General features: G+C 42.8%; 1 protein-coding gene and 1 long non-coding RNA gene across 4 annotated transcripts in view; one reads left to right on the top strand and one right to left on the bottom strand.

Annotated features, from left to right (window-relative positions):
* dab1a (DAB adaptor protein 1a) overlaps positions 1-23,419 on the top strand; it is a 234,734-nt gene that overhangs the window by 87,515 nt on the left and 123,800 nt on the right. The window lies entirely within an intron of this gene.
* Positions 19,446-20,664, bottom strand: LOC127533587 (uncharacterized). Its single transcript, XR_007941348.1, has 2 exons — positions 20,435-20,664; positions 19,446-20,092 (listed from the first exon to the last, which is right to left on the bottom strand). It is a non-coding gene; the product is annotated as an uncharacterized LOC127533587 (long non-coding RNA).

Here is a 23,419-nt window from a genome sequence, read left to right as displayed (position 1 = left end):
CTTTTTCCTCATGTCCCTCCCTCATTCTGTCATTATCTACACTTTAGTGATACACATGTTCTCATATAATTTTAACAACACCTCAATTAGGAAAGACAATGGCCTTGTGTAAGAGAGGCTAAAGACAAAACATTTTGCAAATTAAATCGGAGCCTTGTAGGAGCCTCCATAGATGATTTTGACTTTGCTGACCAGACTTTTTGTTGCTTGTATCATTACATTGCACTTTTGGTAACATTTCTATACCTCTAGGACTGTTCTTATTGACGTGTCTGAAATGCTAATGCAGTTTTGATTGGGGTAAATATGTGTAAACGCAAATACACTCTGACTGACATGTTTGTTTTATGTGTCTCCGTTTTGTGTAAATATATACAGTGTATATATGTATCTCCTTTGATCGTAATGGGAATGACAGAATAATGCATTGTAAATGCCTGACAGGGAGGTAAAACTAAGGCTTCTCATTCTTTGTACGCCTGCGGTTATGCATGAATGACCATTTAAACACACCCAGACACACTCACAATACCAAACACACACAAAACAGTGTAAAGGCCATTTGCTACTTGCTGCACTCTGTCTTCATGGCGCTGCTCTCACCAGGCAACTCGCAGATCCCATAATTTAGCCCTTATCTCCCTGGCGGAGGTTGTTTGTAGGGGAATGTGTGCTTGTGCGTGGGCGCACGGTCTCAGGCAGCCATTTTTGTCCCTGTGGACAAGGCACAAGTGACTGTTTTTCTCAGCACCACCTTGATTTGCTCCATTGTTTGAGTCTTCGAAAAACATTTGGCATTTGCAATCACTCCCTGCTACTTTGGCTAATTACTGCATTTCATTGAGTAGGTGGTGAAGGGGGGGTAGGCGGGGGGGGGGGGGGGATTGCAGTGTATTATAAAATGCACGAAGCTTAGTCAATCATCCAAGTTACTTACAGTTTTAGATGTGAGAGTTTAACTTTTGTAATTACTGATGCAGAACAGCTATGTGCCAGAGGAGGAGGTTTAGAGGAGGTGGGCTGGCTGGCCTTCAGCAAACCCCCGTATACAGAAGCCAGGAGCTGAGAACTGAGATGGGATCAATGCAGCAGGTCTTATTTAGATTCTAATTACAGCCATTTCTGATCAATTGGCTCCTCTCCTCACCGGCAAACCAGGGCACTGCCTTTGATCAATGGCCACACACACAGATGGGCTCACACACTCAGAAACGCAGCCATAAACACACTTTCAGTCTGTCTGTTGTTTTGCTGTCATGCATGCAACCACATACACAAGCACAAGCGCGAGTGCAGAACCATCCAAATGTGTTTGATCAATGCCCGCTCGGCCCGAGAGCAGGATCTGCATTATTTCATGCTCTGCAGTTTGAATTGATCGCAGGATAAAATGATTAGTGAAGGAATCTTTCATGTGGTTATTTTCCTTTTCCCTCATACTGAGCCTCCTGGACAGAAACTCACATGCAAGGACGAATGGTTCTCCTTGCAAATGAGTTTCTGTGATCTTTAGTTTTGATCTCGAAATACGCAACAGGTACGTCTTCAAGGAGCCGGCAGATTCCAGTTGCATTTTATGAGGCTGTCATGATTTGTATAGTGGAAAGTGATACTTTTTAAACACAGCGTTTCACTTGTGTGGTGCTGGGTTGTTTTTTTTTTGCTTTGAAGCATAATAAACTCTTTTCATATACGTCTGTCAATACAATTAGGAATGTAGGTAGTTTCAACCTAGTGTTGCTCTCTACTCATAAACAGTGGGCGGTAGGAGGTTCAAGAGTACCTTAAACCTAGAATAACTACTTTTTTGGCTGCCTGAGGGCAATGGAAATGACTTGTGAGCACAGCATGGACTTGTCCTCACCTTTAAGTTGATACGGTGAATTTCTTTGAAGGTTGTTGCGTATTTATACCAAAGTTATGGCTCAACATTAGCATTCAATTAGCCATATTTTTGTCTTCCTGATGGCAGTACGCCTTGTTTTCAGCCTCTACCAACTCCTGAGGGTAATATCTGTCTCTTTTGCTGCTAAAAGCTTCACTTTTTCCCACAGGTTTCCTCTGTGTTTCATCTCGACTCCCACCCAACATTAATGTGGTGTTGTGCTTATTTACACCTGTAACCACACCCAGCTGGAGTGCACCTACACGTCACTGCAGCAAGATAAAAGTTAGACCAGTTTCAAGAAGATTTAAGTCACTCTTCCAGTGAGGTGGCTTCCTACAAGACACTGAACAATGCTGAGAACTTCACACGGACAAGCTGCAAGGTGAAAATCTGAAGGATTCCTCTCTGAACTGTATCCGTATGTGTGTGTCTTTTAAAAAAAAGACAGATGCAGAAAAAATAGACGCGTACAGTATTTGAGTGGGAGGTGTAAATTAGCGTAGTTTAGCGCAGGCAAATCTGTTTTGTTAAAGAACCACTAAATGACCTCAAATGATTGCAGATGGCTCCACACAGATGCTCTGCCACACATATTTGCACACACAGTAGCCCCAGCTCCTCCCATGCACTCTTCCAGCATGCGTCTGTGTCAATATGTTTGCTTTGTTTGGATGCGCCGGGTTCATTTTGTTGACTTATTTTCTGCATCAGAAACAATCGCTGCAGAGATTGGGAAGGGGATTAATTTTATGCAAATATATGCAAATAACTGTGACACAGAACTCCATCCGCATCGGTTCTATGCAAATTGTGTTTGCTAAACAGCCATATTGGAAGAGCCCCGCGTTTCCCAACCTCCCTATCACCCCCTCTCCCCTCGCATCCCACCCAAATCAACCCTCTTCCCAATCCAAACTCCTCCCCCTTCCGCCAGCATCGCCCCTATGCTTTTTTTCCCCTCCTTTTTTATCATTTCCCCTTTTGCACCCCCCTTCAGCCTCCTTTAATCCCTCTCCACCCTTTTTTTTCCCCCCACTTGGCCAGCCACTCTGCCCGGACCGCTCTTACCCAGCACCCCCACCACCGCTACTCCCACCTCCTCTCTCCCCTGTAATCCTCCTCTTCATCCCCCCCTCCACCCACCCCCATGCTTCTGTGTGCTGCATGGCTGTTAGTGGTGTGAGGAGGCACTAATGGGGCTTGAGGAAAACATTGTCATAGTGCCTGGAAAGCGCAGAGCCAGGAGCTATGCAGGAGGCAGCGAGGAAGGCCTGACATTAGACTTGCTAATGGAAGGTTAACAGAACGCGGAAAAGATGGGATGGAGGAAGGAAAACACAAGAGTTAAAGCAGATAAAGAGGACGACGTGACTCTAGTGGCGGTGGAGGTAGAGAGACAGATAGAGGTGCCAGAAGAGACGACAAACAGTCTCATCCTCTGTCGTCCTGTCCTGCCAGCAGTTGAAGAAGGGGAGTGTAGAGTGGAGGAAAAAATAGGGTGTCTCTTTCCTCCCTCCATGCTCCAATCCTCTTTTCTGGTTTCCCGTTTTATGAGGAGATTGTGGCATCATGCGTGACGCTTCCTTCCAAAGGCAAGGGTAAAGTGTTTGAATGTAAAGGGAATTCATAAAACTCTCTTCCATCCCCCCCCCCAGATTCCCCCAGACAAGCCCCCATGACACACGCCACTGCCATGACAGTGGGGAGAGAATATGCGTATGAAAAACTTCCCCGCTCTGCCACGGATTTGCTCTCATTTGCAGTAGCACCAATTAAAGTACCACTGTTCAAAAATAGTGGCCTTACGGAATTAAACCTTGAAAAGGAGTTTGTCTTGCTGCGACTGCTGTGCCAAAACACAGCACTGTGTCGGCTTGTGCGAGTGCCATGTGGTGCACTGAAGCAGTTGGTCACAGGAAGAAGGCTGAGAGGGAAACTATTTCCACACAGATTGTGCGGAGCAGCCAGCCACAGTCTTACAGCTAAATGGCATTTGTGAGTAATATGCTTTTCTCTACTGCAAGTGCAAGCAATGCAATACAGCTAAGTAATATCTCTCTGCAGAGCAATACTGGCTGTCAGCATTATATGGATGAGTTGATGTGTGTGTGTGTGTGTGTGTGTGTGTGTGTGTGTGTGTGTGTGTGTGTGTGTGTGTGTGTGTGTGTGTGTGTGTGTGTGTGTGTGTGTGTGTGTGTGTGTGTGTGTGTGCATGCTTGTCAGATCCATTTAGATTGCAGGTATAGCAGTTAGAATGAACTGTTCAGAGAAAGCGGGACAGAGTCTTGCTTTAGCCATGCATCATTAGCATTTGTGACCAGTCACATGGTTGACTGTGTCCCAGCCATTAGGAAGGAAGTGTGGAATGGAAGAGGTAGAGAATACAAGACACAAAGTACAATGAGTGCACAGAAATTTCCCTTAGTGGCAATTGTGCAGTCACATTATTAACCTTCATACTGATGCAAAATTCCAGTTTATTACAGTGCAGGTCTCATTTGTGCAGTCCAGTCAGCCAGCTCGTATATGAATTAATGGATTTTAAAGTAAATGTAGAATATGAACAGCTTTACATATTCCTCATCTAGGCTCCGACGTTGTCACTCCCCCACAAGGAAGTCACAACCTTGCAGGGAGTGGGGAGCAACAATAGTAATTTACCCCCACTCCACAGCTAGACTCACAATGGCACAGCTTTCATATGAGCAGAATGCGCAGGCATGCAATAAAATGAGTAGTGACGGCTTAAGTGCACCTCCGTGATTAAAAGGGTGTGCTGGGTATGTTTTGCAGCGAGGAATATGTCGCAAATGTAGCAGGCGTCTCAAGTCAGACTGCCTGAAGTCACTCACAGGCTTCATTCTCGGGCACCGTTTTTGTCGCTTTACATTGTACTCAAATTACTTAGAAGGCTGCCACTTCTGGAAGAAAGTTCTGGGAGATTGTCTGAGCTGCTTTACTTGGAGGTAAAATAATTGTTATATAACTCATCTGAGGCTCAAAGTTATGTATGATTAAAGATGGTTACACTTTGATGGGCAGGTTGGTGCCGTCATAAACATCTCATGGCCTGCTTCCGCTCCACTTTATTCCCATTCTTGCATTATCTGAGTGTTAAGCATAGTCTAGTATCGCTTTGCCAGCCCATTCTGGAGTACATAAAGGTCTGGCTGCACCACAGTAATTCTGTTATAAGTAAATGCTCTGGCATTTTAGTATATCCTTAAACCAATCACACTTATCATGGATGCAGCTAAGCGAAGGATGCAGCTTTAGTTTTCACTCAAAGTGGTGGCGGGAATAGTTGTGTTGGAACATTTGCATGCAAGGAGAGGGACACTGTAATTACAACTGATAATTCAAAGCAGAGCTGCATTATTGCACAATTCAAATCATCTGCAAAACTTTTAAGTTTAGTGGAAGAGGGCTAGAATGCCAACTGAGAATATCGGGGAAGTGGCTTATACCCTCAACTTACATCCAGTCAGAGCCAAGACAGCCAGAACCACTACACTAAGCTTCAAAACCACTCTTCAGCCCATAAATGATGTTATGGATGGTTCATCTGTCTTTCTTTACACTCCATGCATTGCAGTTGAAAAAGACCTTTTCTTGCTGTGACACAAAACCTTTTCTCAGGCTTTTTTAATACCTACATTAATGCATATGCAGAAATAGAGGTAGTTGAGAGCTCCTGTAGGACCAAGCATACAGTTAAAGGATTTGTCATGAAAAAATAGTTTATTTCAGTTGTTATTTTTAATTCTGATCACTTTAAATGACCTATTTTTAATGAAGACCAGCAGAAATAAAGGTTTGTTTTGAATGCAGCCACCTTAATTTGAACGTAATCACTGTATTTAACAGTGCACACTATGGCTGGCCCGAATAGCAATTTATGGGGCTCCGGATATTTGGTCCCAATTAATGACGAATATCCGAATCCGAATATTTGCATCTCAAAAAATAAATAGTCGGATGCCACCATTACGACCAAATATTCGGATGTTCAGGTCCAGCCCTTGTGCACACAGGCTCTAATTTCAATGTGAGCTCAAAAAATATCAAACAATAAACTGGCTATAACTGTGTAGCTTTCACATGGTACAGGTGTTGTATCTTTACAAACTTAACCAGTATGTGTCCACCTGCATACACTCATTTGTAAAGCCTACACACCTACAGTCCATTATACTTCAGTCTAAAGCTGTAAGTTTTTACATTCAAACCAAGAGATCCTACTATTCGTATAAAGAAAAGGAAAGAAGCATGAAACAGTGGTGGAGTCATTAGTAGTCTGCTCACATTGGCTTTGCAAAATTTGATCAGTTTGCTTTCAAATTTGGCAGAATTTGTCTTTTTGCAGCCTCAAAGAAAAAGTCAACTTTTCAATTTCCAAATACTTTGAACAGTAAAAGTCTTAAAAATGTTACCTTGGCCTTTATTTATGATCTGTCTCATAGAAATGTTTGTGTTTCATGCTCTGTTAGATGTATTTTTAACAATCTTTCTGTGTTTTCAGATCTCAGCCTTTTGCTTGTGATTTCTTGGCCAACACAAGTAATGGCTGAAACAAGGACAAAACTGCAATAAACTGGAATTCTCCTTAAATTCAAACTGACAAAAATGAAAGGCAGCACAGAGGGACAGTGACGGGCCTATGAAACATGAGGAGCAAAGGAGGGAGACCAACTCGGAGGGACACACACATGGATGCACACACAGAGAGGCAGGCAATACAGATTTATGTGGCAATACAATGGCATGGCAGTTGGTGACAACCATTGCGGTGACATCCAAACTCAACAGGCCTCCGGCTCTGTTCTCTGTGTGTCTGTATGTACAGACTCCAGTGTCTCCAGCAGCTCTCATCTATCCTGGCTACAGATGGCTGCTGTGCCACCATGAGACGCTGCTCTTTGGTTATGACAGACATTTTTCTGCGTACGTGTGCATGTGCGCTGCTGTTTATGTGGCCGATGTGACAAACCAGCTAAACGACTGAACTACACGCCTGCAGCTAACAGCCCAAACAAACATATACGCCCTCATATCCATTTCAGCTGTTTAGATGCGTTTTGATCCCACAAGGCCAAACACTTTCTTCTGTCTCGCTCAATACTATCCAGCAGAAGTTGCCCGAACAAACGGCGTCTCTGCTGCTCCTGTTGCCTGCTTTCTAATTCAGAATCCCTTCTCCCGCTATAGCGGAGGAGAGGGTAACGAAGTGAGCAGAGATGGATGGGGGAGACGGCAAGCGAGGGATGGCGACATGGGAAGAGAGAACGAGGGAGAAAGAGAGAAAGAGAGGATGATGGAGTGAGACGGTGCGGAGAGTTTGATTCCTCCAGTTGTCAGAGGCGCTGCATTATTGATGTGGTGAGGATCCCACGTTGTCGCCGAGATTCTCAGCCTGTCACGTCATGTCCTGTGTGTATGTGCGCGCGATTGTGTGCGTACAAGCCGAGCTAGTTTTCGTGGTCGCACAACTCCCGCCGGAGTGCTACCTGTCAACACCTCCATATCACAGGGAGCTCAGTCAGTGACAATACTGTCTCTGTTGTGTTGACCACATGGGAAGGCCGCACATACACACACACTTCTATACCGATTTGTGGGAGGTGATTGTGTGTCTAAAACGGGTTTTGTGTTATACTGGGAATTCTCTTGGGTCTCTGTTGCTCTCTAAGTTTCCACTCGCTGCATGACCATGATTTGGCTTTGTCAGTCCACATTATGGAGTTAGAAGTAAGCAGATGTAGCTCACTATGTGACCGGAGTGTGTGTGTGTATGTGTGTCTGTAGAGATGACGAATCTCTGACATTGAGCGATGGCCATTCTGCTCTGAGCTTTGTTTCATGAATTCTTTAGATGATCTTCTCAGCAGACAGAATGTCTCACCATTACATACAAACGCAGTGGTACGTGATCAATATATTCATGTCACACTGCACATCCGCTGGTGCATTAAAAGGAATGTAGCCAACAATCTGCTCACTGGTTTTTAAATCATTTTTTTAAATTAGCACTGATGTCATTCGTCTGCTGTAACATTCTGAAATTTTGCCCTTGATGATGCGACTCAACAGAGACGACTAATGTTATGTTTATTTATCGCCATCTATACTGTCACTAAGTGTTGCTCAAGCATTCACTGGCGTCATTGATGAGCTGTTTTCCATGGCAGGAACTTGTAGGCCATTTTAGAGCAGCCTGAACTTTCGCAGACATTCCAACCACAAGAGCCATGATTTTGTGATTTGGGCCACCAGTCCAAAGCAGTATTTTTGAGACAAATCCACTGTTGGATGCAAGTCAAACACTCAAGTAAAACATGCCTTTTACATGATGAATATTAAAAAAGAGGACCTGCTTATCACATTTGATACAATAAATTTATTCTACTATTAATATATCTGTTGGCTAATTCATTTTGCTGATATTTTTCTTGTGAAGTGTTGAATTGTGTTGCTGTTTTCAAGCTACCAATAGCAAATTTTCAAATTTCACACTATTATTGGTGTGCACCCCTGCTGAACTTAGGTGGAGATTTAGGATGCAGTTTGAGGCAATCAGATGTTTTTATGGTTTTGTTTGAACCTTTTGAAAAAGTTTCGATATGTATTGGATTTCAAGGTGTTCAAGCCACATTTTTCTCTCTGAACACATTTGAAGATACTGACTCAAGGAATTTCTGTTTGTGTGTTTGTCTGTTCTTCACATATCTCAACAATTGTACATCCAATCCAGTACAGACTTAGCCCAGCTTAGCTAGACTGTATTCCCGTTATAAGGGATATACGGGAATACGGTCTAGCCCTCCTCCATTGACACATTTTGACAGGTTTCAAGCTCCGAGCAGATCAGACCGAACCAATCAGAGCACCAGAGGCGGGAGTTAACGATGCGTCATCTTCAGGGCCGAGATTACCCATCTAACACCTGTGCACCTCCCGCATACAAACAAAATGGCAACCGCAACGGAGCGAGGTTTCTCTCGTGCGCTTTCCTCTGTTTTGCACGGGCTGAATTTGTCCTTAAAACTGGTCGCCATAACTGTTTGGACTACTTCTTCTTCTTCTTTTAATTCCGGCGGGCTGTACGATAGAGTGCGTAATGCTGCCCTCCACTGTTGAAAGGGAGAGCTTAGATTTTCCTCAGGACCCCTGTACGGTGAAGGAAGCTGTTAAAACTACAAAACATCATGGCGGAAAGGCAGTTGTTCGGTCGCTTAGTGATTGCATCACACATGTGTTACGCTGATTGGCTCTCTCCAATTCAAGCTGTGATCGGTAGTCCCGCCTCTGGGCTAGATTTGGTTCAATGGAGCAGGTCCAGACTGACTTTATGTGTATTTGTAATACACAATATAAAGGCTGTCTGGTCCCCAGGCAAGTACAGACTAAGCAGAGTGTATTGCTGGACGAAGTGCAAGGTCGAGTTTAAAGTTGTTTGTGCGAGTGGTGGTCACGTTAGGAAAGTTTTTGGCATCCTCGGCAGACTTTTAACTGCCTGTGGCCTAAGTTACTCTGTTTCTTCGCAAATTAACACAATCAAAGGTTTCAAGTCACACAATGTCGCCTTCAAGGGCTTTAGAGGCAAACGTATGATGCCATGTGATAATGTCACATTCTGCCTATGGGCACAAAACTAATAGTAGAAAATTCAGTACCGACAGTCTGTCAACTAAACAGTGCATTGATTATCACTTTCAAGATTAATTTCATTCATGTCCGCTGTTTCTCTGCTGCAATATAATGTACCTAATTACTCTATAAAGAAGTTTAATGATGGCACAGAAAGAAAAATATATATAAAAGTGCCCAGTTGCTGTGAAGATTTTCTTTCCTTTTACTTTTCAAATATCTTGTGAAGTTTAATGTCTCATTAAAGGCCCAGCAATGCAATGTTTTAATTTATTAGTGAAGAATGATGGCTGGTTTCCAATCCACTATATTGAGGGTTTTTTTCTTCCCACTTCGTCTGTACTGCAGAAACACATTAAACACTGGGAGATGTACTGTTGTTGAGATACGCATGCTTAGCAATTTCAATTAAATGCCAGTGCTCATGGTAAGTTACAGCAGCAAGAGTAATAAATATATTTAACTCAAATCATATTTCATCAGTGCTTTCGTGGCTTTTATTGCCATGACCTTAAAGCATGTATAATCAGTCTTTGCCTTTCGACTCCGGGTGAGCACCACCATCAAAATGACACACACCCTCACCCTTCAACTTGGAAAACTCCCACTCATATTTCGCTTTTATCACATGCCATGAAGTCACCTCTGGATTCCATTTCACATGGACTGTAATATAGGAACTTATAACTTTTTATGACAATGTGTTCATTGGCGAAGGACTTCACTTCAAGAATTATCTGCAGTGAAAAGCAATTATCTGAGAAAACATAATAGAAACCAAATGAAAGACAGACAGATGAAGAAAAAAACTAGGGGGAGAAAATGGAGAGAAAGGAATAGATAGATGGAGGGAGAGAGAGTATTGTGCTGGCTATCTTCCCAGAAAAGAGGGATCGATCAGCAGAACGAGAGAGCCTCACTATTTCCTCTGTCAGTAGAATGAGCCCGGCTAATAATGGAAAGCAGTCATCATCTCCCCTTGCGCTCCCCTTCTTTCTTTCCCTTCATGCCATTTTTCTGGGAAAACAATCATAGTCTCGTCAGAGGGCTGCCTCACTCTCCCACCATGATCTGACATTTGAAAAGCAAACCCGTTTACCCGGAGATGTGGGCGTCAAATGGCAATGAGCCTTCTGAAACACTGACTCACGACATCCGGGGGTTGTCAACACACATGTGCACAGTGTATGAGCGCGCACACACATGAGTGGTGCGCCGTGTGAAACTGTCAGAATCCCTCAGTGTATCCGGCCCTACATCAGAAACAATAGAGGAATCAAGAAGGGCTGCAACTCAGTGGTCCAATCACTGGCACCGCATCCAAACTGCCGCTACCTGCTAGTCATAATGAGCCAAACAACCTTTCCACTGCACTCGTTTCTGCCACTCAAAACCTGTCAGTCACTCAGCTCCAAAACACAATTACTCCCATTCAGGAAGTCGAGAGGCCAAATGTTTGCTACTTGTCGTTTATGCATCCATTTTTTTCCTGTGTGTATATGTGGGTGTGTTTATCGATCCAAAATTATAAAAAATTAGTTTAAAAAAAAAAATGGTGCAAACCTCTATTTCTTCCCTCTATTTCAAAAGTTTGGTCTTTTTCATTCCAAAATCTGCTGGCTACATTGCCCACAATGCATTCTGATCCCCAACAGATCAGAGATTTGGCCATTTCATACTAGTAGCAACTAATGTGTCTTCAAGTTGAGGAAAAATCAGGGCTGCAGTGGGAGGTAAAATCTTCTCTTTTTCCAGATTTTCAAACTGACACATCTCATGCTGAAATGAATTTACTTGAGGAAATGTTTCAGATTTCTGAGCTTTCCTCCTCCTACTACTATTTTACACTTATACAGTAGTACTCCCCAAGAGCTGTAAATAAACTGTAAAATCGGAGTTCGTATTTAAAACTGGGGTAGGCGGTACATTATTGAGAACATTGGGCAAAAATTCCGTATCACTCTTACAGCATTTTGGATTCCAAGTGAACTGAAAGGGAAACCAGATCATTGCACCTCCTCTTGGCTCAGGTTTTAGGGCTCAGGATAATGGTATAAATAGGAACAAAGAATAGAATGTAGTGTCGTAGTGGGTTAGATGGAGGATTTTCACTCAGGATAGAGGAATTTGAGTCGCAAGGTGAATCCAGTAATGAATGCTGGTTGAAGCTTTGAAAGTAACCTCAATTATAAACTCTTAGGTTCTCATTTATTTTTATGTTAATCATGTGCTAATCTTCTATTCATCTTATGTTGCTTGCATGTTTAGACATTTTCAGAGAAACTACATTCTCATGTATTCAGAGTTACAGGTTGACTGCTGCTTCTAGTTTTACGAGATGCATCTGTTGCACAAAAACAGTCAAAAATAAAGATCTCAAATGTTCTCGCATTTTCAATTTCAGTCTGATGAGGCTCCTCTGTCAGCTTATGGAATAAAACTTATCTAGGAATCAGTTCTGTCCAGTGAATGGAGGACTTAGAGTTTTACGTGCTATGGAAACCGCCCCATGAGGTTCAAATATATATAACCAATTTACAGCGAGCCAATAGGAAGAGAGCCTGTGTTCACTGTTGTGGTATAAATACGGTGTCATTGTTATTCTTCTCTGAGGGAGAGGTGCCATACAAATATACTCTTTCTCCTATTGAACTGATGAGCTTCTGTTCTCTATACTGTATGCAAAAGTCAATTTACCAGCAAACCAGCAATGCATTTTATCATTTAAGGCACAATGACCCTGATATTATTTGCAGCATTTCCTTGACAGAATCCATGTTTGTTTGGATGGAGGGACTTGGAACAGAGAAGGGAAAAGTAGCAAAACTCCAGATGTTGAAAATATACAGCCGTATATTTTCAATATCTGGAATTTCGTTTGTTTCTTGTTTGTTTGTTGTTTTGGATTATTTTTTTTAGATTCCTGCCTTCTGCAACTTTAAGAAACAGTAATTCCCTATATGTTATTCTTATTTATTTGTTTGTTATTTAGCACTGGGGATGTCGCATACAGAATTGTTTTTTCTTGGTTGTTGTTTGTGTGTTCATTCATTTTTTATAGAGAACAATAGCCCGATGCTGCTGGAAGTTTCGTAGAGAGCTAAAATCGTGAGCCTAAACAATAAGTTTGTTGGGTGTTCAAGCGTCATCTTTCAGAACAGGAACAATCATTTGATCCATTGTTAATAGAAAATATTTTGTCATCGGCAGCAGCTGTCATTGAATCCGATTCGGCACAGCTCGCAGCCGTGGAGGACTTTCCTTTACCGTCTTTGTTGTGAAAGTCAAAAGAATCAATGGGGAGAACCTGAGAGTGGAAAAAACGTGACGTTGCTATTGCTCCTGTGAGCTGTAATTACCTGTAGACGGCCCAGGGCTGCCCGATGCTGGACCTCGGGGTAAACACCACAAGCTCGTGTGTGCACGTGCATGTATACATTTGTGTGTTTTGCGCCCTGCTGATGTCAGAGAGACGAAGCTGCCATTCAGACAATAAGATCACAACGGGGAAGTGGCATCAGGATTTGACACATGTCAGTGCGACGCCTTACAGCAGCGACTGTGAGTCTGCTGCCTGACATACAGAGAAACGCAGACAGATGGAGAGCTGCAACCGAGGACAGACTTATACTGCAGGCTAACAGAAAGAGACTCATCCTCTGCTGCTCAGCCGACTATTCATATCTTCACAGCTATGTCATCATTCCTCTTTTCATCTTAACATGCCGCCGCTAAAAGACCAATTTGGATCACACCCTTTCGAACTCTTTCTTTTCTTTACCTTCAGTTCTCGCCATGTGACTTTTTATTATCATCCCTTTCTTCTACTCTTTTCTTCCTCCATTTGTCTCTCCTCCTCGTCTCTCTTTCGTCTCCTCTATTTCCTTTTCTTTACTTCTCATCTCCTCTTCTCTGTTCACAACCAGATTGCTATCAGCACAGCGCAGTGAGGGGCCATTAAAATTCAACAACCTTGCACAATAACTTTAAAGGCTGCCTTTTAATAAAACACTAATGAGGAGCATGTCCTATCCTCTGCTCAGTAATCTATTTTTCTTTTTCAGATTTCAGATAAACAGAAGAGAAAGTTATGTTGTATAGGATGTTACATGTTATGAGAAAATCCTTTTTACTTAGACAGCAGCAGCTTCAGTGAGTGACTCTAAAGACATGTAAGCAACCAAATAAAGCTTTCATTTTTGCTCTGTGACTGTCACGTGTTGCAACCTGTGGCCTAGTAGCCTGCCCTTAAAGAAATATGTAAAAAACATTCTCAAAGTACTGTTTTATGACAATACTAAAGGTCACTTGCTTGTCGCACTGTTTTTCCTCAGTGTGCGTCTCCTTGTGTGTACTTGTGTGGCTTTGTGGTCATTTATTCGCTAAGTGCTGTGAGCTGCTGATCCGGAAGGTCAGTGGTTTTTCTAAGGAGCAGCAAAGCTCTTACCAGTGCTCCAGACCTCAGCTCATTGACTAATTCACAGCACACTTTTATCTATTAGGCAAATAGCGCTCAGACTAGCCTCGTAAAAGCCTGATTAATGGCCTCAAATGCTCCCACTTGTGTATTAATTAGCACAGTGGATGTACAGTGGAGTGACTGGACACAGAGATCTTAGAGTGTTACAGGCTTTGTTTTTCTTTCTTACATTTCCTATTTGCTCAGTGGTCAGACATACAAAGCACTGCATGCCTTAAAATGATGCAGGTTATCCAGTAAATGTTTCCGCATTTTTTGCAAAGCCTCTCAATTCACAAAGTCCTACTACATCAGTAGTACATTCCCCTGGCAGGCTTACTCATCTGTAATGTTCACGAGTTGGCTTGTCAGATATTCTTCAGCTAGTTTTTCTCACGTCTTTGATCAGGGCAGCAGGGCTGCTCAGTCAACACAAAATCGACATCTTTAAAAGGACAATATGCCCATCTCGGCTACTTCTGATAGCTCCTCATCTCCTGCAGTCAGCTATAGTTGGATAGTGTGTGCGTGCATGTGTGCTTTTGCGTGCGAGCATGATTATTTTAAAGTATGACATCTACTGCTGACAATGTGGTTTTAACTCGGGTTGATATGGACTCTTGCTGGCTAGTCTAGACGTTTACTCCTACACCTCACTTCTGGGTAGAGTGGGACAGAGACTTTGATGTTGACATCTACATTAAAATAGATGGGAAGAGAGCAAGAGGCAGAGAAAGACGGAGTCCGGTAAGAATCGGTGAGGCGGAGAGAGACGATACAGTCTGTATAGGATTCATGAAAAGGAATTTCTCTAAGATATGCTGCCAGGAGCCAAAGCAAACTGGGATAGATGGATATGCAAACAATGTAATCATATTCATATGCATACATGCGGATGCATCAGGTGCAGGGTGGATTGAACAGCACAAACAGTCTCTTAATCTGATGTGTGTTTCTGTGTGTGTGGGTGCATATGAGTATCCATGCGCAAGATAGTGTTTTGCTGCTGGGTTTTCTGTGCGAACGGCGGGTTTGGGAATCACTTAACTTCTGTCACTAGCTGTTATGTCTCTCCCAGCCGGAGGGACAGAGGAGGAGACGGAGAAAAAGGAAAGCGAAGGAGTGAGAGATGGAGATGGCAGAAGAGTGGCAACCCAGGAGCTGTGCAGACCTGAAATGAGAGGAAAGCGTCTTAGAATTCAACCAGTTTTTGGCTTCAGTTTTTGATTTTCATCGCTTTCCTCATTCCCTCTTTTGCACGTTCAGATGGATGGTTTCAGATTAAGAGACTGGTTGCATGGTTTTTATCATTTGCATCAATTATTACTTTGAATTTGAAAAACATTGGGGTTAGGGATGCTTGTTTGGCCTTTGTAGCCCAATGTGAAAGCTCTGATCTTAGTTAAAGATCCTCCTGCTCCTGCTCCACCTCTGTCACAGTGGATCCGTGTCATATTTTTGAGGAATCTGTGGCTCTTGGCTGTCAAACACAGACATACTGTACCTCGGTGTGTGGGAATGTGTACCGTAGCACATGGAGACACTCACACACATGCACAGACACGAATGCATACAAAAGCGCCCATCTCTCTCCTGCATCTGTGTCACCCAGCCACCCCCACAAACTGTGCGAGTCCCGTCTCTACATCCTCCTCCTCTCATCCTGAAAGGTCAGGACTCATCACCATGTCAGATGGAGTTTATTCATTTCTCCTCTCCCGCCAACGTCATTCTCACCGAGTCGACTGTCAGAGTGGGTGAATGTCGTGCACTTGTCAAAATCGCATCTCCGGGATTTCTCTGCTTCTCCTCCTTTCTAAGTGCTCAGACGCCTCTCCCTCCGTGTTTCCCTCCGGATACGTCTCCTCTCTGCTTGTTTCATTCTTTTCTATATTATCCATAAATATACACACACATACAGGCAGACATGGATGTCTTCATTGCTCATCTGCTGGTTTGTGTTTCTGATTTTCTTGCAGGTGAGAAAAAGGAAGCATGTGATGAGATTTCCTTTATTTCAACCCATTATCTTGACTCAGAGCTCTGGCTTTCTGGCTCTGCTGCACATTATCTGATTGCACACAGAAATTCCTTGATGCTGCCAGTGCAAATTGGTTTGCCAGACGCCGCGCAGCAGAGAAACTGAGGGAGAGGAAGAGGAATCGGTGGCAATTAACATCACCTCTTTACACAGACTACTTAAAATCCTTTCACTCTCGGCATAAAGAACACTCTCTTCTTTCTCTGTCTTCCTTTTCCTGGGCTCTCCCACTCCTTTTTATATCCTCACCAAAATACGAGTGTTTGAACTCCCCTGTTGGAGTAGAGAAGTGCGGAGGAATCAAAGAAGCCCATGTCTGCTCACACTCAGACGCTTGTTAGAGCATTGCTGGTGTCAAGATGCATTAAACAGGTCAGACCGAGAGCAGCGTGAGCTAATTTAAGGCATTAAACCAAACGAACATAAATGTTTTTGCCAAATAGCCCAAAGCAATAGTCAAGACAGATTCGAGGTGGGGGATGAGATCTAAAATTGAAACTCACTGTCAGATGTGTTACTTTAAAAGCGGAAATGTTTCATGCCAGAAGATGCGGCCTGGTAGACGTGGCCCTTAATTACCCGTCCTGTAAAAACCTGGTTAGAAATTAACAGTTTGTGGTTTCTGGCAGCCATAATGGCTATCATTAATTCTTGTCTGCTTTGCTGTTGTGGTCCTTCAGCTCCTATTGTCCTTGAAGTCGAGGCTAATATGAGTGCAGGGTATTGGGCTTTGATTCCTGCTCCGCAACCAATTAGAGCGACAGTTGCTCGTCTGTGTGGACCAGTGGAGCATGTCTCTGGTTCTGTCCAAACCTGACCTCGCTGCTGCTCCCTCGCTCTCCCGCTGAAAGCCTCCGTTGCGGCCAACGCAGGGCATTTTACAGGCAGGCCACATCTGTGGGCAGCTATGTCAAGTGTGAGGGGTCCTCGGGGCCTCAGTGACCTACCATGCAGAAGATTGGCTCTGAGCTTTCCAAGTGAGTTACATGGAATAGCACTGCAGAGGTGTGTGTGTGTGTGTGTGTGTGTGTGTGTGTGTGTGTGTGTGTGTGTGTGTGTGTGTGTGTGTGTGTGTGTGTGTGTGTGTGTGTGTGTGTGTGTGTGTGTGTGTGTGTGTGTGTGTGTGTGTGTGTGTGTGTGTGTGTGTTTAGGAGACAGCAAGGATACAGCATGGCTTTTCCATTGACCAGACAAAGGAAGCCGATCACCTAAAGTCAACTGAAACTGATAGAGCAGGGGTTAGCCACAAATCCCCCTGCTTTTAGTGAAAACACAGAGTGGAAGACAATAAAAGCAAGAGAATGACAGTTTTATAAAATGCTGCATGCCCCACCATCCTTGTTAGTAAAGAAAACATGATAGATGGAGCGAGAGGAACAGGGACAGACGGAAAGAGACAGCTGTAAAGACTTTTGATGGCGGCACGAAGTGAGCAAATGGTAAACTGAAATACTCTTAAGTCTGGTTTATTGATGCGGATGCGGTTGATTTGATGCACTGGCAGATGTGAGTTCCCTTTCAACCTGCAGTGCTGCCGGATCACAGGCCCAGACTCCCCAGGGAGCTACACTTTACCAAACACACCACTCAGCTATGGATCGAAATAGAAAATGAAGGATTTTTTAATTTATTTTTTTCATTCCATAACAAATCGGCTTTTTGAAATACAGTAAATGTCTCTCTGTGTGATTCTTTCTTGTGATTTCTATAGGTCATCTACTTCAGAGAAGGCAGCCCATGTTCCTGTTGCTGTTAAATTCACCTCACATCAGTGTAGTGCCCAATAGTTTGGAACAAAACGAACACAAGTCTGAGATCTTAATTCCCAGAGTCTCACCTGTGCATGCACCACACCTCGTCTGTGTAAACCGGCTGATAGAGAGATGTACAGGACTCCGGTCTGCAGGAGCATATGATGATTACTGCAGCTCTCTGTGAACAGCCTGTGCTGTGCTACAGCTGTCGGAGAATATAGGGAATCCATGGGGGGAAGCTCACACCCACCCTCAATTACAGGCTCTCACTGACAGCCAGCCTCTCTGCTCATCATCCAGCCAACCCACCCAGTCATCAACCAGGCCTGACTCTACCACCCCCACTCCCCAAGACGTCCCCTGCCTCCAGTCCCCTCACCCAGTTTCCAGCTAACCTTTGCTGTCTTTAGGGCAGAAACGTGCTCGGTTTGATTAGGGAGTTACAGGCACTGTGATTGTGTAAACGTTCCCTGCAGCCATGACTGTTTCTGTTTCATCCCTGAGCTTTTATGACTAAGGTTGTCATGTGTTGAAAAAAATACAGACATGTAGGTCTTTAATAATCAGAACTGGAATACGTCATTGACATAAAATTAATCACTAGCAATTTTCCTGTTCTTAATAATTTGAGAAATTTGTGAAGTAAGAATGAATTTACATTTTTTTGTCTACTAATATGTGAGGATTCGTGATAATTGTAAACGATTATTTTTCTCTTTTGGGCTCTGACAACCTGTAATTGTCATCCTCGTTATTTTTCTCTCATTTTAGAGACAAAATGATTGATCAATTCAGAAAACAAATAGGAAATAGCGGTTATTTTCAGCTCCACTGACATTTTTAGTTTAGGTAATCTTGATTAAATGTTTGATATTTATTACTGACTAATGTACTGACAAGTGCACATTTTCATCTATTGTATAGTGAAGTGAAATTACATACATAAAGAAATTATGCTAAATTTTTAAAGAAATATTTCAGCATTTCCAGACTTGCTGTGCTTTTGCTAGTACATTAACCAGCCACAACATTAAATATCATGTAGATCCCCTTCATACTGTCATAGCAGCCACGGACTCCTTAAAACCATTGAAAGTGTTCTGAGTTAACGGGTACAAAGATGTGAGCAGCAGGTCCTTTAAAGGCATTAAGGAGGATGTTTTTTTTTGTTTTGTTTAATTTGTCTGATTCACATAAAATGAATATACTGACCTTTAGTGGACTTGTATGTATGGTTTCTAAAAAAATAAAAATAAATAACTGTGGACATGGCAGGACCTGAAAAACATCAGCCAATCATTGCGCTCAGACCGAGGCGTTTGGTTTGCTCCCTTTCCTGTCAATCAAAAATCGTAGATTACGTACGTCTTGGACTTACGTGTTTTGTGTATGTGTTGCTTTGGTATAGCTTCGTAGTTAGCTGGCGACTTGTTTTGCTCATCTTTTTTTACACAATTGGCAGATAAAGATCCAGGGGAACCCAGCCGTAAAAGACAACTTCACGAGTGCTACACAAGTTTCTGGAGGGGGGCGTTTCTTCGTAAATGTTAAGAGGGGGGAGGTTAGAGGGGGGTGAGGGAGAGGTTGTATGTGCGCATGTGTAACCAAGTATTAATTTGTCACTTATTCAATAATGACAAAAAAAATGAGATCAGATTCATGAACTTGGCAGGAATTTATTCTGGGTCTAGCAGTAGTATGCTGCCTAAGTCCAATAAAATAAAATAAAATATTTCATGGACTGGAACGTACCCTTCCTTTAAATCAGGTCTGTTTACCTCAAATTATGTTTTTTTTTTTTCTTAAATGACACAAGCACAACAACAACAAAACAAAAAAAAATGAAATAAATTCTCTTCAGCTCCAATATAAATGATCTAACTTAGTCCTTTAACACAATCAGTTGCCAACAATATAAATGAAATATTCCAAGTTGAAACTTTGTAAAATATCTCTTTCAATCAGTCTCAATGTTCATCAAAAAAAAAAAAATTAAATCAGTCTTTTTAGTCCAGAATAATGAACAGTCACTCCTCCACAAATCTTGTGGTGATCCACCATATGGTATTTCTGAATCCAAAAGAAAACTCTCCACAAAGGAAACCAAATTTGGGTACCCAAAAAAATACTATAGAGCTCTATAGAAAAGAAAGTTTTGTTTCTGATACTCAAGTTATCCACGAGCAGAGCTGGGTGATGGCTGGCGACAAGTCCTGGAACACAGTTATCTCTGCCTGACTCCAGTCCTCCCACACCGTGCACTCCACGAATGTTAGCAGATCGCTAACTAGCCTCACGGTCCACTAGCAGGAAAAACATATAAGCAGTGACTTGATATGCAGGACGGCTAGTACAAACTGGCTACAGCTCAGCAATGTCTTCTCCCCTCTCAGCATAATTCAAGTTCTCCAGTTTTAAACTCTGTACAGGGTGTACAATATTGAACATACATGAACAACAAAATCATTACAGCTACTCATTTACAAGCCTGTTTGCTGTTAGCTTCCAGCTATGAATTAGCGGTTAGCTCATGAATAGCGTCTAACACCGTAAAATGCATATTTGCACATTCATTTTTACACATACACCAGCAACCTCTTTTTACAACACAAACACAATCACATAACATCATTATATGTGCTCACCTAGCAGGAAAAACATATAAGCAGTGACTTGATATGCAGGACGGCTAGTACAAACTGGCTACAGCTCAGCAATGTCTTCTCCCCTCTCAGCATAATTCAAGTTCTACCCGCGAACGTTCCCGCTCCGAGATCACTGCTCTACAGCCGTAAAGCAGAGCTTACTGTTGTGACTCTTAAAGAGACAGTGTACCCATTAACACTGAATAACAAGCTGTCTAGATAACCACTGGGTTACACATGCGCATGCTACGTTCAAAGTCGTAGGAAATTAAATCTCCTCTAATGCCTTTAAATACTTGATCTTACAGCCAGATGTGGATACACACAAACTTGTACTTATTGTTAGTACTATGACAACTTTTCTAGTCTGTGAGAGTCTACTTGAATGACTGTATTGCAAGTTTCATAGTAGGTTGTATCTGCACATACACACAAATACCAAACATACACACTATTTTCTTTGCAGGGTAATCACTGTGTGTACAGACTCTTGGGGACTTGGTCAAATCACGTCGCACAGACCTATAAAGATCCTTATGGGTGTATAAAATACACTAACTGGCCAAAAAAAATGTCACCACCTGGATTTAACTAAGCAAATAGGTAAGAACCTTCCACTGGATAATTAGTGCAGTGATGAATATGTTTAAGCTGTAACAACTGACTTAACCCTAGCTGATGCAGTGAGGAGCTTCTAATTTCTTAAACAGCCATGTTGGAAGACATATCCTGGGGTCATGGAAAGGATGTTAATCTGTCTCAGAAGGCTCAAATTATTGGCCTGCATCAATCAAAAAAAATAACTGAGGAGATTTCTGAAACTACTAAAATCTGGTTAAGAACCGTCCATTGCATTATTAAAACCTGAAGGATAGCGATGAACCATCGTCTTTGGGGAACAAATGTGATCGGACATGTGGTCTGATTAATCCAGATTTACGCTGTTCCAAAGTGATGGGGGCATCACAGTAAGAAGAGAGGCGGATGAAGTAATGCACTCATCATGGCTAGTGACTACCAGCCTGTGAGTGTTAGGGTTATGATTTGGGGTTGGTCAGGTTCAGCAACATTATGTTCCCAAAGAATGAGGTCAGTTTAATATACTGAATGACCAGGTCTTTGCAGTGGAGCTTTTCTTCCCTGATGGCAAGGGCATATTCCGAGATGACAATGCCAGGATTCATGGGGCTCACATTGTGAATGAGTGGATCGGGGAGCATGAGATCATTTTCACACATGGATCGGCCTCCACAGAGTCCAGACCTCAGCCCCACTGAGAATCTTTAGGATGTGCTGGAGAAGACTTTGCACAGTGGTCTGATTCCCCCATCATCAGTATAAAATGTTGGTGAATGTATCTCTGGATAGAAATAAATGCTGTGACATTGCAGAAGCTTACTGAAACGATGCCACGGTGAATGAGTGCCATACTCAAAGCTAAAGGCAGTCCAACAAAATATTAGTGTGCGGCTTTTTTTTTTTTTTTGGCCGGGCAGTGTATAATACTGACCCAAGTCCTGAATGTTGCAAAGTGTGGCCTTCACGATTCAGACCCCCCCCCCCCCCCCCCCCCCCCCCAAAAAAAAAAACAAAAAAAAAACACATCTCACAGATGCTAGATTACACTGAGATCTGGTAACTTGTAGACCAACTCAACACCTTGATATTTCTGTGATGTTCCTCAAACCATTCCTCAGCATTTTTTGCACTATGGCAGGGCAAGTTATCATGCTGAAAGGAATACTGTTGCCATTAGGGAATACATGTGGTCTGCAACAATGTTTCGGTGGCAGAACCAAAGCTTTGCCAGCAGAGCATTGCTCAGAGCATCACGCTGCATCTATCATCTTTCCTTCTTCCTCTACTACGTCCTGCTGTCATCTTTTCCCCAGATAGACTTCTTTGTCAACCACTCCACAAGTTCAGCTGTTTTGAAAATGCTCTGACCCCGTGCATTTGTTTCGGCATTTGTCTAAACTTGCACAGATCCTTGCTGATTTTTACTGCTGACAAACCATCTGTCTAAAAAACAGTTTCTTTGCTGCACAATACAACGCATCTTTACAGGTGCCATGTAATGCTATTTGTCATTTAATGTTGTGCCTGACTGGTGTGTGGTCTACAATGCAATTAGAAAACTGTACTAACTGCCAAGTGACAGCACGTGGCAGCAGACATTACAAACATACAATCCCAGTCCTGACTCCTCAGCACCGTATAGCTCCAGGATACATAGATTGTCTTGCGTGCTGAACTCTGGGTTGATGTACCAGGAGGTACTAACAGAGTGGGGTTGGTAAACAGTAACACTAAGAAACATATTAACACAGTCAACACAATACCTGACATTCATTTCCTGTACTTACCTGCACTTCACCTTCTATGACTTCTGTCTTTATTCTTTCTGTTCTCTGAACACTGTCGGAAAGTTTAATACTTCCCTCATGTCTCTGCTGAAGCAATGTATAAATATATAGAACCTATAGCTATTTGCCCTTACACATATTTGAAATATTTTGAATATCTTGACTCTTCCTTCCTCTGATATTCTCTTTCGTTCTGGTGCTCCTTTCCCCATTTCTTGGTCTTTTTTTTTTATTTTCCCTGTCTGTCTGTCACCACGCTCCCTATCTTCTGATTCCCTGAAGCCCTAATCAAGGCTCTCACATGAGGCACACAGAGACAGAAAGAAGAAAGCACACAGGCTCCCAGTTCACTAATAGGGCAGAGGTTGGAATCTGTCAGCTGTGGCCATAAAGACTTTGGTGCTGTGGCTCTGACAGCACATGGCTTCTTCTGTGTAACCAGGAGACCCGAGTGCTAATGCAGATGGCACTGCATGGTCACAGGCTAACTGCTAGCGGCAACGCTGTTTGGATGTGTCAGGGGACTCGAGATGGATCCAACACTCTGGAACAAAACTATTTTTTTTAACACAAATACAAGCCTGATCCTTCTTTTCTCTTTCTAGTTTTACATTCTTCT

Source organism: Acanthochromis polyacanthus, chromosome 4 (assembly GCF_021347895.1).
Source record: "Acanthochromis polyacanthus isolate Apoly-LR-REF ecotype Palm Island chromosome 4, KAUST_Apoly_ChrSc, whole genome shotgun sequence".
NCBI lineage: Eukaryota > Metazoa > Chordata > Actinopteri > Pomacentridae > Acanthochromis > Acanthochromis polyacanthus.
This window is presented reverse-complemented; position numbering and strand designations above follow the sequence as displayed.